At 29.3% G+C, this 12500-nt stretch overlaps 4 non-coding genes across 4 annotated transcripts; all 4 read right to left on the bottom strand.

The window, feature by feature from the left end:
- Positions 1–3229: 3229 nt before the first annotated feature.
- Trnar-ccu lies at positions 3230–3302 on the bottom strand. The gene has a single exon. It is a non-coding gene; the product is annotated as a tRNA-Arg (tRNA).
- A 2781-nt stretch (positions 3303–6083) lies between these two features.
- Positions 6084–6156, bottom strand: Trnar-ccu. The gene has a single exon. It is a non-coding gene; the product is annotated as a tRNA-Arg (tRNA).
- A 2888-nt stretch (positions 6157–9044) lies between these two features.
- Positions 9045–9117, bottom strand: Trnar-ccu. Its single transcript has one exon. It is a non-coding gene; the product is annotated as a tRNA-Arg (tRNA).
- A 2886-nt stretch (positions 9118–12003) lies between these two features.
- Positions 12004–12076, bottom strand: Trnar-ccu. Its single transcript has one exon. It is a non-coding gene; the product is annotated as a tRNA-Arg (tRNA).
- Positions 12077–12500: the final 424 nt, after the last annotated feature.

The following is a 12500-nucleotide window of genomic DNA, read 5'->3' as shown; positions in this document are numbered from 1 at the left end:
TGGTACGCTGAAAACATTTACTCATGAAACTACATTTTCTTTGTCTTTATGCATATCTTTATCATTTTTCCTTTTCAACGTACATGTAAGTAACCCCGACATGAGTACATTTCCCGCGGGTATTTTAAGAGAAATATATTATGCAAATAAAATGTAGCAGAAGTTATCGAAGTTTTCAAAACGTAATTAAAGTTTCAAAACGCAATTAGTAAGAAAAGAAAAAAAGGTTAATGCAAGTTAATGCGATAGGCCAGCAAAGTTCCATTCATTAGCAACCTGTTATTGCTTTCATACTGTTTTCGACCTCAAGGGAATTCATCGCCAAGATATCGTAGTTGATTAATTTAGCTCGTTATTACTTTTTAATTTGATTATGAATTCAATATACATTGCGAGCACCGCTGGATTAATGCGTTTTATTTTTCGAGTTTGATATTTTCTTTGTCTGCGCTATGTCTGTAAATATTATTTATTCATTTGTGTATCAATTTGTTTTTTCTAGGGATTTATTATATTTATCTATTTAAATATTTATGTTTATCTGTTTATTTCTTCGGTAATATTAATGTGCGTGATATTATTTGAAAAAGGATATAATCTATAAAGGAATTCTAATACAATATGTGACAGCTAGCACTGCAGTATTTTTTTTAAATATAAAATAGTTTCTTACCGACGCCGATATTAATTAATATACTGAAAATTCAAATGCAAATGTAAATAAAATGTGTTGAAATACATCTTATCTAAAGAAGGAATGTACATTTCTTTCGAATGATACACCACAGGAAAAGTATATCTGTAAAACGACAAGGCAAAAGATAATAAAAGAAACGACATACACACTTCTGAATATGTATAAATATTGATAAATAAACAGAAAAGTTAATAAAATAAAACAAAAGACATCATATATTCTTATGAATTTGTGAAAACATTGATAAATAAGCATATCACGGAAATACGTGTCTGTTATTAACACCCAACGAAATAATAACATAATAGTAAAAAACATATGACATGTAAATTGGAGAGAGAGAGAGAGAGAGAGAGAGAGAGAGAGAGAGAGAGAGAATAAAGGAAAGGAAAGAGAAACAAAGAGAGGAAGAGAAAGAGAAAACATACTTACACAACAACCCAAAATAACGAAAAGAAACACACAAAACACCCATTATCTCTCCCTTACAGTCTCAAAGCCCTTTCCCCTTAGAGTAAAGTGACCTCGTTGCACAGTATTAATCTGCCTCTTCGCCGATCCATCTGTCATCCGAGCTAGAGGTTTCCGCGGCAGCTGGTCGAATCTGAGGAAAAGTCTGGGAGGATTTGAAACCCCAATGATGGATTTCTTGCAGCACCAGCTATAAAAGAAGGATTCTGTTGGCTTCTAAAGTGATGATGCATTTAGTGTCTGTGCGTATGTGTAGGGCTGTGTCTTTAGTGTGTGTGTCTAGGTGTGTGTGTTAATGTGTGTGTGTGTGTTTTAATGTGTGTTTGGTATTTGTGTTAATATGTGTGTCTGAATCTGCGTCATTGTAACAAATTTAAGAATTTTTAAAACTAAAATGATTCATTGTTATTATTTTATTATTGTTATTATTTTTATTTTCATTATTATTTTGTTTACTATTATTGTTATCATTGTTTTCATTATTATCATTATTATTATACTTATTATCATTATACTTATTATTATACTTATTATTATTATACTTATTATTATCATTATACTTTTTATTATTATACTTATTATTGTTATACTTATTATTATTATTATCATTATCATTTTTATTATCATTATTATTATCATTATATTTATTATTATTATTATTACTTTTATTATCATTATTCCCTTTATTATAATTATCATTATTTTTTAAACAATAATAAACAATACTTCCTTACCTCTCTTTTTTCTAAAATCATCTCACATCAGACGCTAGTTTAGGGCGGAAAAATGCACATTCGTCAGTCTCCCCCTTATAGACAAGGCTATTATTGAACATGAACACCTTCGGAGATTTTAAATATTTCTTCGTCATAAATCTATATACACATCTTTTCTTTTCTTTTTTTTCTAACAAAAATGTCGTATTTCTGACGAAGACGTAGTAGATGCTGTGGAGATATCCATTTTGCTGTAAAGCGTTAAAATTTGTACGCTTAGGAGAATGGAATGCAAGAATCAAAAGACACGTGTGCTTATTAATTAACGCCGTGTACTGCGAAATGTGGATGACTAGATTTTTTTTTTTTCCATCAAACTAAATATATCCATCCTTTCTGATCTAATAGTTAATGTGTGTGTGTGTGTGTGTGTGTGTGTACATGCATTTATCTATATCAATCTATCCGTCTATACACCTACACACACACACACATACATATATATATATCTATATATACCTATATTTATATATATACCTATATATACCTATATATATATATATATATATATATGTGTGTGTGTGTGTGTGTGTGTGTGTGTGTGTGTGTGTGTGTGTGTGTGCATGCATATACATACATATATATACATATGTATATGTATATACACACTATATATTATGTATACATATATATTCATATATATGCATATTCATATACTTATTTGTACGTATATATATATATATATATATATATATATATATATATATATGTCTCCCTATCTACCTATCTATATACATACTTTAACAGTGAGACAAACTGTTCGCTGTACAATGTCTTTTCAAATACTTACCAGAGAAGCTTGCGTGAGGAAAAGGGTGTGATTTTAAATATATTCTTTCTGTTACTGCTCGGCCATTTTAGATCCTAATCCTATCTAGGGCAATTTTGTATTTCAAAAATACGTATAAACACATAATCTATGTATTATATATTTGAAGGAAGTAAAGTATCTAGACATCACACACGTGTATTCATCTCTTCCACACCTTTTTCTACATTTGAACACATATGTAGATATATATAAAGGTAGATGGATAGACAGACTGCCAGATAGAAGGACTGACCGACAGACACGTTAAATAGATAAAATTATAGGTAGACAGAGAGATAGATATTTATATTCATGAGGACTGCTTATTGTGTTTATATACATTTCTTGCAAACATTTTCACTAGTAAAGATATATCTGCATAGGGCTTTGCAAATAGCTTTCAGCATAGTTGAAAGTCAACAGGATTACAAACCAAGAATAACTTTTCAATAATAATAAAAAGTTTGAGTATTCAACCTCTGGCGGGACACGAACCCGCAATCCTTGGCTTAGGAGGCCAATGCCTTATCCATTGGGCCACAGAGGCATGGAATGAAATTCCTTTGCAAAAAATAATAGTTTAATAATAATGTCAATATATATATCTACAACACAGACACATATAAATATACATGTGTGTGTGTTTGTGTATATATATGCGTGCGTTTGGTTTTGTGTGTGTATATAGTATGTGTATGTATATATATATATATATATATATATATATATATATATATATATATATATATGTGTGTATATATATATATATATATATATATATATTATGCATATATATATAGTATGTATATATATATATATATATATATATATATATATATATGTATGTGTGTATGTATATAGACTCCAACACACACACACACACACGCGCGCGCGCATATATATATATATATACATATATATACATGTATATATACGTATATATGTTGATATAGATACGTATATATATGTTAATACATATATCTGTATATATATACGCATATAAGCATATATATATTCTGTATATATAATCATACAAAAATACATACATACACACACTTAACCATTCCAGTATACAAAAGAAAAGTTAATAAAACAAAAGACATCATATATGAATTTGTTAAAATATTGATAGATAATCATATCACGAAAGTATGTGTCTGATATTAACACCCTGCAGAAAAATGACAATGATAATAATATTTTAGTAAACAAAATAGGACATGTAAATTCAAGAAAGAGAGAGAGAGAGAGAGAGAGAGAGAGAGAGAGAGAGAGAGAGAGAAGGAAAGAAAGAAAGAAAAAGAAAAAACATACTTGCTTAATAACCCAAAACATCGAAAAGAAACACGTAAAACATCCATTACCCCCCCCCCCCCCTACACACACACTCAAAGCCTTTTCCCTTAGAGTAAAGTGACCTCATTGCACAGTATTAATCTGCCTCTTCGCCGATCCATCTGTCATCCGAGCTAGAGGTTTCCGCGGCAGCTGGTCGACTCTGAGGAAAAGTCTGGGAGGATTTGAAACCCAAATGATGGATTTCTTGCAGCACCAGCTATAAAAGCAATATTATGTTGGCATCTGAAGTAATGATGCAGATAGTGTGCTTGTGTGTGTGTAGGGCTGTGTGTTTAGTGTGTGTGTCTGGGTGGGTGTGTTAATGTGTGTGTGTGTGTTTTAATGTGTGTTTGTGTATTTGTGTTAATATGTATGTCTAAATCTACGCCAATCTAACAAATTTAAGAAATCTTTTAAAATGATTCATTGTTATTATTATATTATTATTTTTATTTTTATTTTCATTATTATTTTCTATTGTTATTGTTACTATTGTTTTCATTATTATCATTATTATTATACTCATTATTATTGTTATAGTTATTATTATTATTAACATTATTATCATTATTATTATCATTATATGTATTAGTATTATTATTATTACTATTATTATAATTATCCACTTTATTATCATTATCATTATTTGCTTTTAACAATAATCATTTTTTTTACAAAAATCATCTCACATCAGACGTTAGTTTAGGGCGGAAAAATGCACATTCGTCAGTCTCTCCCTTATAGACAAGGCTATTAATGAACATGAGCACCTTCGGAGATTTTAAATATTTCTTCGGCATAAATCTATATACACCTTTTTTTTTTTTTTTTCATTCTTACCTTTTCTACATTTCTCGTATTTAACAACATAAACATTTCTCGTATATTCCCCGATGGAAAAAAAAACTGCAGAAGTTTACAAACGTAGGCAATGAATAGCTTTAAAATTTGTGCGCTTAGAAGAATGGAATGCAAGGATCAAAAGACGCGTGTGCTTATTAATTAACGCCGTGTACTGCGAAATGTGGATGACTAGCGATTTTATTTTATTTTTCCATCAAACTTATTATATGCATCCTTTCTGATCTCATAGTTTACATATCTATATCAATGTCTATACCCCCCCCAACAACACACACACATATATATATATATATATATATATATATATATATATATATATATATATACATATATATACGTGTATATATATATGTATGTATATATATATATATGTGTGTGTGTCTGTGCATATTTACATATTTATAAATATACTTATACATATATACATATATGTATATATATATATACTATATATTATATATATATTATATATACATATATTTATATAAATTTGTATATTCATTAACTTATATGTACATATATATATTGTCTATCTATATATACTTTAACAGTGTAGTCGAGACTGTTCGCTGTACAATGTCTTTTCAAATACTTAGCAGAGAAATTTGCGTGAGACAGGGGCGTGATTTCAAGTATAATCTTACAGTTGCTGCTTGGTCATTTTAGATCCTATTCCTATATAGGAGAATTTTGACTTGAGATTGGCTGCGAATACACAAAAATACGTATAAACACATATAAGCTATGCGTATTTACATATAAATTAGAAGGAAAGTATCTAAACATCACACACGTGTTAAGGGGTCATCCATCTCTTGAACACCTTTTTCTACATTTGAACACATACGCATAGATATATATATAGAAGTAGATGAATAGACAGATTGTCAGATAGAAGGACTGACCAACAGACACGTTAATATAGATAAAATTATTGGTAGACAGAGAGATAGATATTTATATTCATGAGGACTGCTCATTGTGTTTATATACATTTCCTGCAAAAAATTTCACTAGTAAAGATATATCTTCATAGGACATTGCAAATAGATATCAGCGTTATTCAAAGTCAACAGGATTACAAACCAAGAATAAGTTTACAACAATAATAAAAAGCTTGAATATCAACCTCTGGCGGGACTCGAACCCGCAATCCTTGGCTTAGGAGGCCAATGCCTTATCCATTGGGCCACAGAGGCATGGAATCAATTGTAATACCTTTGCAATAAATTATAGTTTCTGTTAACACGATTGCAGCAAAATTTCAATATATATACCTACAACACTGACACACAAATAAATATACATGTGTGTGTGTGTGTTTGTGTATATATGTGCGTGCGTTTGGTTGTGTGTGTGTATATAGTATTATATATACATACATATATATATATATATATATATATATATTTATATATTATGCATATATATATATATATATATATATATTTGTATGTGTGTGTATGTATATAGACACCAACACACACACACATACACACACACATGCACACACACACACACACACACACACACACACACACACACACACACGTGTATATATGTACATATATATATATATATATATATATATATATACATGTATATATACGTATATATGTATATATAGATTCGTATATATATACTGACACATATATCTGTGTATATATATACGCATATAAGCATATATATTCTGTATATGTAATCATACATAAATACATATATACATACACACACAATTAACCTTTCGATTATACAAAAGAAAAGTTAATAAAACAAAAGACATCATATATGAATTTGTTAAAATATTGATAAATAATCATATCACGAAAATATGTGTCTGATATTAACACCCTGCAGAAAAATGACAATGATAATAATATTTTAGTAAACAAAATAGGACATGTAAATTCAAGAAAGAGAGAGAGAGAGAGAGAGAGAGAGAGAGAGAGAGAGAGAGAGAGAGAGAGAGAGAAGGAAAGAAAGAAAAAGAAAAAACATACTTGTTCAACAACCCAAAACATCGAAAAGAAACACGTAAAACATCCATTATCCCCCCCCCCCCTACACACACACACTCAAAGCCTTTTCCCTTAGAGTAAAGTGACCTCATTGCACAGTATTAATCTGCCTCTTCGCCGATCCATCTGTCATCCGAGCTAGAGGTTTCCGCGGCAGCTGGTCACTCCGAGGAAAAGTCTAGGAGGATTTGAAACCCCAATGATGGATTTCTTGCAGCACCAGCTATAAAAGAAGGATTCTTTTGGCTTCTGAAGTGATGATGCATTTAGTGTGTGTGTGTGTATAGGGCTGTGTGTTTAGTGTGTGTGTGTGTGTGTGTGTGTGTAGGGCTGTGTATTTAGTGTGTGTGTCTGGGTGGGTGTGTTAATGTGTGTTTGTGTGTGTATTTTAGTGTGTGTTTGTGTATTTGTGTTAATATGTGTTTCTGAATCTACATCAATGTAACAAATTTAAGAAATCTTTTAAAATGATTTATTGTTATTATATATATTTTTTTCATTATTATTTTTTTATTGTTATTGTTACCATTGTTTTCAATATTATCATTATTATTATACTTATTATTATTGTTATACTTATTATTATTATAAACATTGTTATCATTATTATTATCATTATATTTATTATTATTATTATTATTACTTTTATTATTATTATCCACTTTATTATCATTATCATTTTTTATTTTTTAACAATTATCGTTTTTTTAACAAAAATCATCTCACAGTCTCCCCCTTTTAGACAAGGCTATTAATGAACATGAGAACCTTCGGAGATTTTAAATATTTCTTCGGCATAAATCTATATACAATTTTTTTTTTTTTTTTTTTTTTTTTTATTCTAACCTTTCCTACATTTCTCGTAATTAACAACATTAACATTTCTCGTATATTCCCTGATGGAAAAAAAAAACTGCAGAAGTTTACAAACGTAGGCAACGAATAGCTTTAAAATTTGTGCGCTTAGAAGAATGGAATGCAAGGATCAAAAGACGCGTGTGCTTATTAATTAACGCCGTGTACTGCGAAATATGGATGACTAGAGATTTTATTTCATTTTTCCATCAAATTTATTATATGCATCCATTCTGATCTCATAGTTAGTGTGTGTTTGTGTACACATGCATTTACATATCTTTATCAATCTGTCTATACAACCCCCCCCCCCCTCAACACACACACACATATATATACATACATATATATACGTCTATATATATATATATATATATATATATATATATATATATATATATATATATATATGTATATATGTGTGTGTGTCTGTGCATATTTACATATTTATAAATATACTTTTACATATATACATATATGTATATATATACTATATATTATATATATATATATATATTATATATACATATATTTATATGAATATGTATATTCATTAACTTATATGTACATATATATATTGTCTATCTATATATACTTTAACAGTGTAGTCGAGACTGTTCGCTGTACAATGTCTTTTCAAATACTTAGCAGAGAAATTTGCGTGAGACAGGGGCGTGATTTCAAATATAATCTTCCAGTTGCTGCTTGGTCATTTTAGATCCTAATCCTATATAGGAGAATTTTGACTTGAGATTGGCTGCGAATACACAAAAATACGTATAAACACATATAATCTATGCGTATTTACATATAAATTAGAAGGAAAGTATCTAAACATCACACACGTGTTAAGAGGTCCTCCATCTCTTGAACACCTTTTTCTACATTTGAACACATACACATATATATATATATATATATATATATATATATATATATATATATATATATAGAGGTAGATGAATAGACAGATTGCCAGATAGAAGGACTGACCAACAGACACGTTAAGATAGATAACATTATAGATAGACAGAGAGATAGATATTTATATTCATGTGGACTGCTTATTGTGTTTATATACATTTCCTGCAAACATTTTCACTAGTAAAGATATATCTGCATAAGACATTGCAAATAGATTTCAGCGTAGTTCAAAGTCAACAGGATTACAGACCAAGAATAAGTTTACAACAATAATATAAAGCTTGAGTATCAACCTCTGGCGGGACTCGAACCCGCAATCCTTGGCTTAGGAGGCCAATGCCTTATCCATTGGCCCACAGAGGCATGGGCTTAAATAAAATACCTTTGCAATGAATAATAGTTTCTGTTAAGACGATTGCAGCAAAATTTCTATATATATACCTACAACACAGACACACATATAAATATACATGTGTGTGTGTGTGTGTATATATGTGAGTGCGTTTGGTTGTGTGTGTGTATATAGTATTATATATATATATATATATATATATATATATATATATCATGCATATATATATAGTATGTATATATATATATTTATATATATGTATATGTATATATATATATATATATATATATATATATATATATATATATATATGTGTGTGTGTGTGTGTGTGTGTTTATGTATATAGACACCAACACATACACACATGCACACACATACATGCACACACATACACACACACACACGCGCGTATATATATACATATACATATACATGTATATATACGTATATATGTATATATAGATATGTCTATATATATATATATATTGACACATATATCTGTATATATATACGCATATAAGCATATATATTCTGTATATATCATCATACATAAATACATATATACATACACACACACAATTAACCTTTCCATTATACAAAAGAAAAGTTAATAAAACAAAAGACATCATATATTCTTATGAATTTGTTAAAATATTGATAAATAATCATATCACGAAAATATATGTCTGATATTAACACCCAGCAGAAAAATGATAATGATAATGATATTTTAGTAAACAAAATAAGACGTTTAAATTCAAGAGAGAGAGAGAGAGAGAGAGAGAGAGAGAGAAGGAAAGAAAGAAAAAGAAAAAACATACTTGCTCAACAACCCAAAACATCGAAAAGAAACACGTAAAACATCCATTACCCCCCCCCCCCCTACACACACACTCAAAGCCTTTTCCCTTAGAGTAAAGTGACCTCATTGCACAGTATTAATCTGCCTCTTCGCCGATCCATCTGTCATCCGAGCTAGAGGTTTCCGCGGCAGCTGGTCGACTCTGAGGGAAAGTCTGGGAGGATTTAAAACCCCAATGATGGATTTCTTGCAGCACCAGCTATAAAAGAAGGATTCTTTTGGCTTCTGAAGTAATGATGCATTTAGTGTGTGCAGGGCTGTGTGTTTAGTGTGTGTCTGGGTGGGTGTGTTAATGTGTGTGGGTGGGTGTGTTAATGTGTTTGTGTGTGTATTTTAATGTGTGTTTGTGTATTTGTGTTAATATGTGTGTCTGAATCTACATCAATGTAACAAATTTAAGAAATATTTTAAAATTATTCATTGTTATTATTATATTGTTATTTTTATTTTTATTTCCATTATCATTTTTTTATTGTTATTGTTACCATTGTTTTCATTGTTATTATTATTATCATACTTATTATTATTGTTATACTTATTATTATTATAAACATTATTATCATTATTATTATCATTATATGTATTATTATTATTATTATTACTATTATTATAATTATCCACTTTATTATCATTATCATTATTTACTTTTAACAATACTCATTTTTTTTACAAAAATCATCTCACATCAGACGTTAGTTTAGGGCGGAAAAATGCACATTCGTCAGTCTCTCCCTTATAGACAAGGCTATTAATGAACATGAGAACCTTCGGAGATTTTAAATATTTCTTCGGCATAAATCTATATACACTTTTTTTTTTTTTCATTCTTACGTTTTCTACATTTCTCGTATTTAACAACATAAACATTTCTAGTATATTCCCTGATGGAAAAAAAACTGCAGAAGTTTACAAACGTAGGCAACGAATAGCTTTAAAATTTGTGCGCTTAGAAGAATGGAATGCAAGGATCAAAAGACGCGTGTGCTTATTAATTAACGCCGTGTACTGCGAAATGTGGATGACTAGCGATTTTATTTTATTTTTCCATCAAACTTATTATATGCATCCATTCTGATCTCATAGTTAGTGTGTGTTTGTGTACACATGCATTTACATATCTTTATCAATCTGTCTATACAACCCCCCCCCCCCCCCCCTCAACACACATATATATATATATATATATATACGTGTATATATATATATATATATATATGTATATATGTGTGTGTGTCTGTGCATATTTACATATTTATAAATATACTTTTACATATATACATATATGTATATATATACTATATATTATATATATTATATATATACATATATTTATATAAATATGTATATTCATTAACTTATATGTACATATATATATTGTCTATCTATATATACTTTAACAGTGTAGTCGAGACTGTTCGGTGTACAATGTCTTTTCAAATACTTAGCAGAGAAATTTGCGTGAGACAGGGGCGTGATTTCAAATATAATCTTCCAGTTGCTGCTTGGTCATTTTAGATCCTAATCCTATATAGGAGAATTTTGACTTGAGATTGGCTGCGAATACACAAAAATACGTATAAACACATATAATCTATGCGTATTTACATATAAATTAGAAGGAAAGTATCTAAACATCACACACGTGTTAAGAGGTCCTCCATCTCTTGAACACCTTTTTCTACATTTGAACACATACACATAGATATATATATATATATATATATATATATATATATATATATATATATATATATATATATATATATATATATAGAGGTAGATGAATAGACAGATTGCCAGATAGAAGGACTGACCAACAGACACGTTAAGATAGATAACATTATAGATAGACAGAGAGATAGATATTTATATTCATGTGGACTGCTTATTGTGTTTATATACATTTCCTGCAAACATTTTCACTAGTAAAGATATATCTGCATAAGACATTGCAAATAGATTTCAGCGTAGTTCAAAGTCAACAGGATTACAGACCAAGAATAAGTTTACAACAATAATAAAAAGCTTGAGTATCAACCTCTGGCGGGACTCGAACCCGCAATCCTTGGCTTAGGAGGCCAATGCCTTATCCATTGGGCCACAGAGGCATGGAAGTAAATGAAATACCTTTGCAATAAATAATAGTTTCTGTTAACACGATTGCAGCAAAATTTCAATATATATACCTACAACACTGACACACATATACATATACATGTGTGTGTGTGTGTGTGTGTTTGTGTATATATGTGCGTGCGTTTGGTTGTGTGTGTGTATATAGTATTATATATATATATATATATATATATATATATATTTATATTTATATATATATATATATATATATATGTATGTATGTATGTGTGTGTATGTATATAGACACCAACACCAAACACATGCATACACATACATGCACACACACACACACACACACACACACACACGCGCGCGCGCGCGCGTATATATATATATATACATATATATACATGTATATATACGTATATATGTATATATAGATACGTATATATATAT

Source organism: Penaeus chinensis, chromosome 42, assembly GCF_019202785.1.
Source record: "Penaeus chinensis breed Huanghai No. 1 chromosome 42, ASM1920278v2, whole genome shotgun sequence".
In the NCBI taxonomy this organism is placed as follows: domain Eukaryota; kingdom Metazoa; phylum Arthropoda; class Malacostraca; order Decapoda; family Penaeidae; genus Penaeus; species Penaeus chinensis.
Note: the sequence above shows the minus strand (reverse complement) of the source record. Positions and strands in the feature narration are given on the sequence as shown.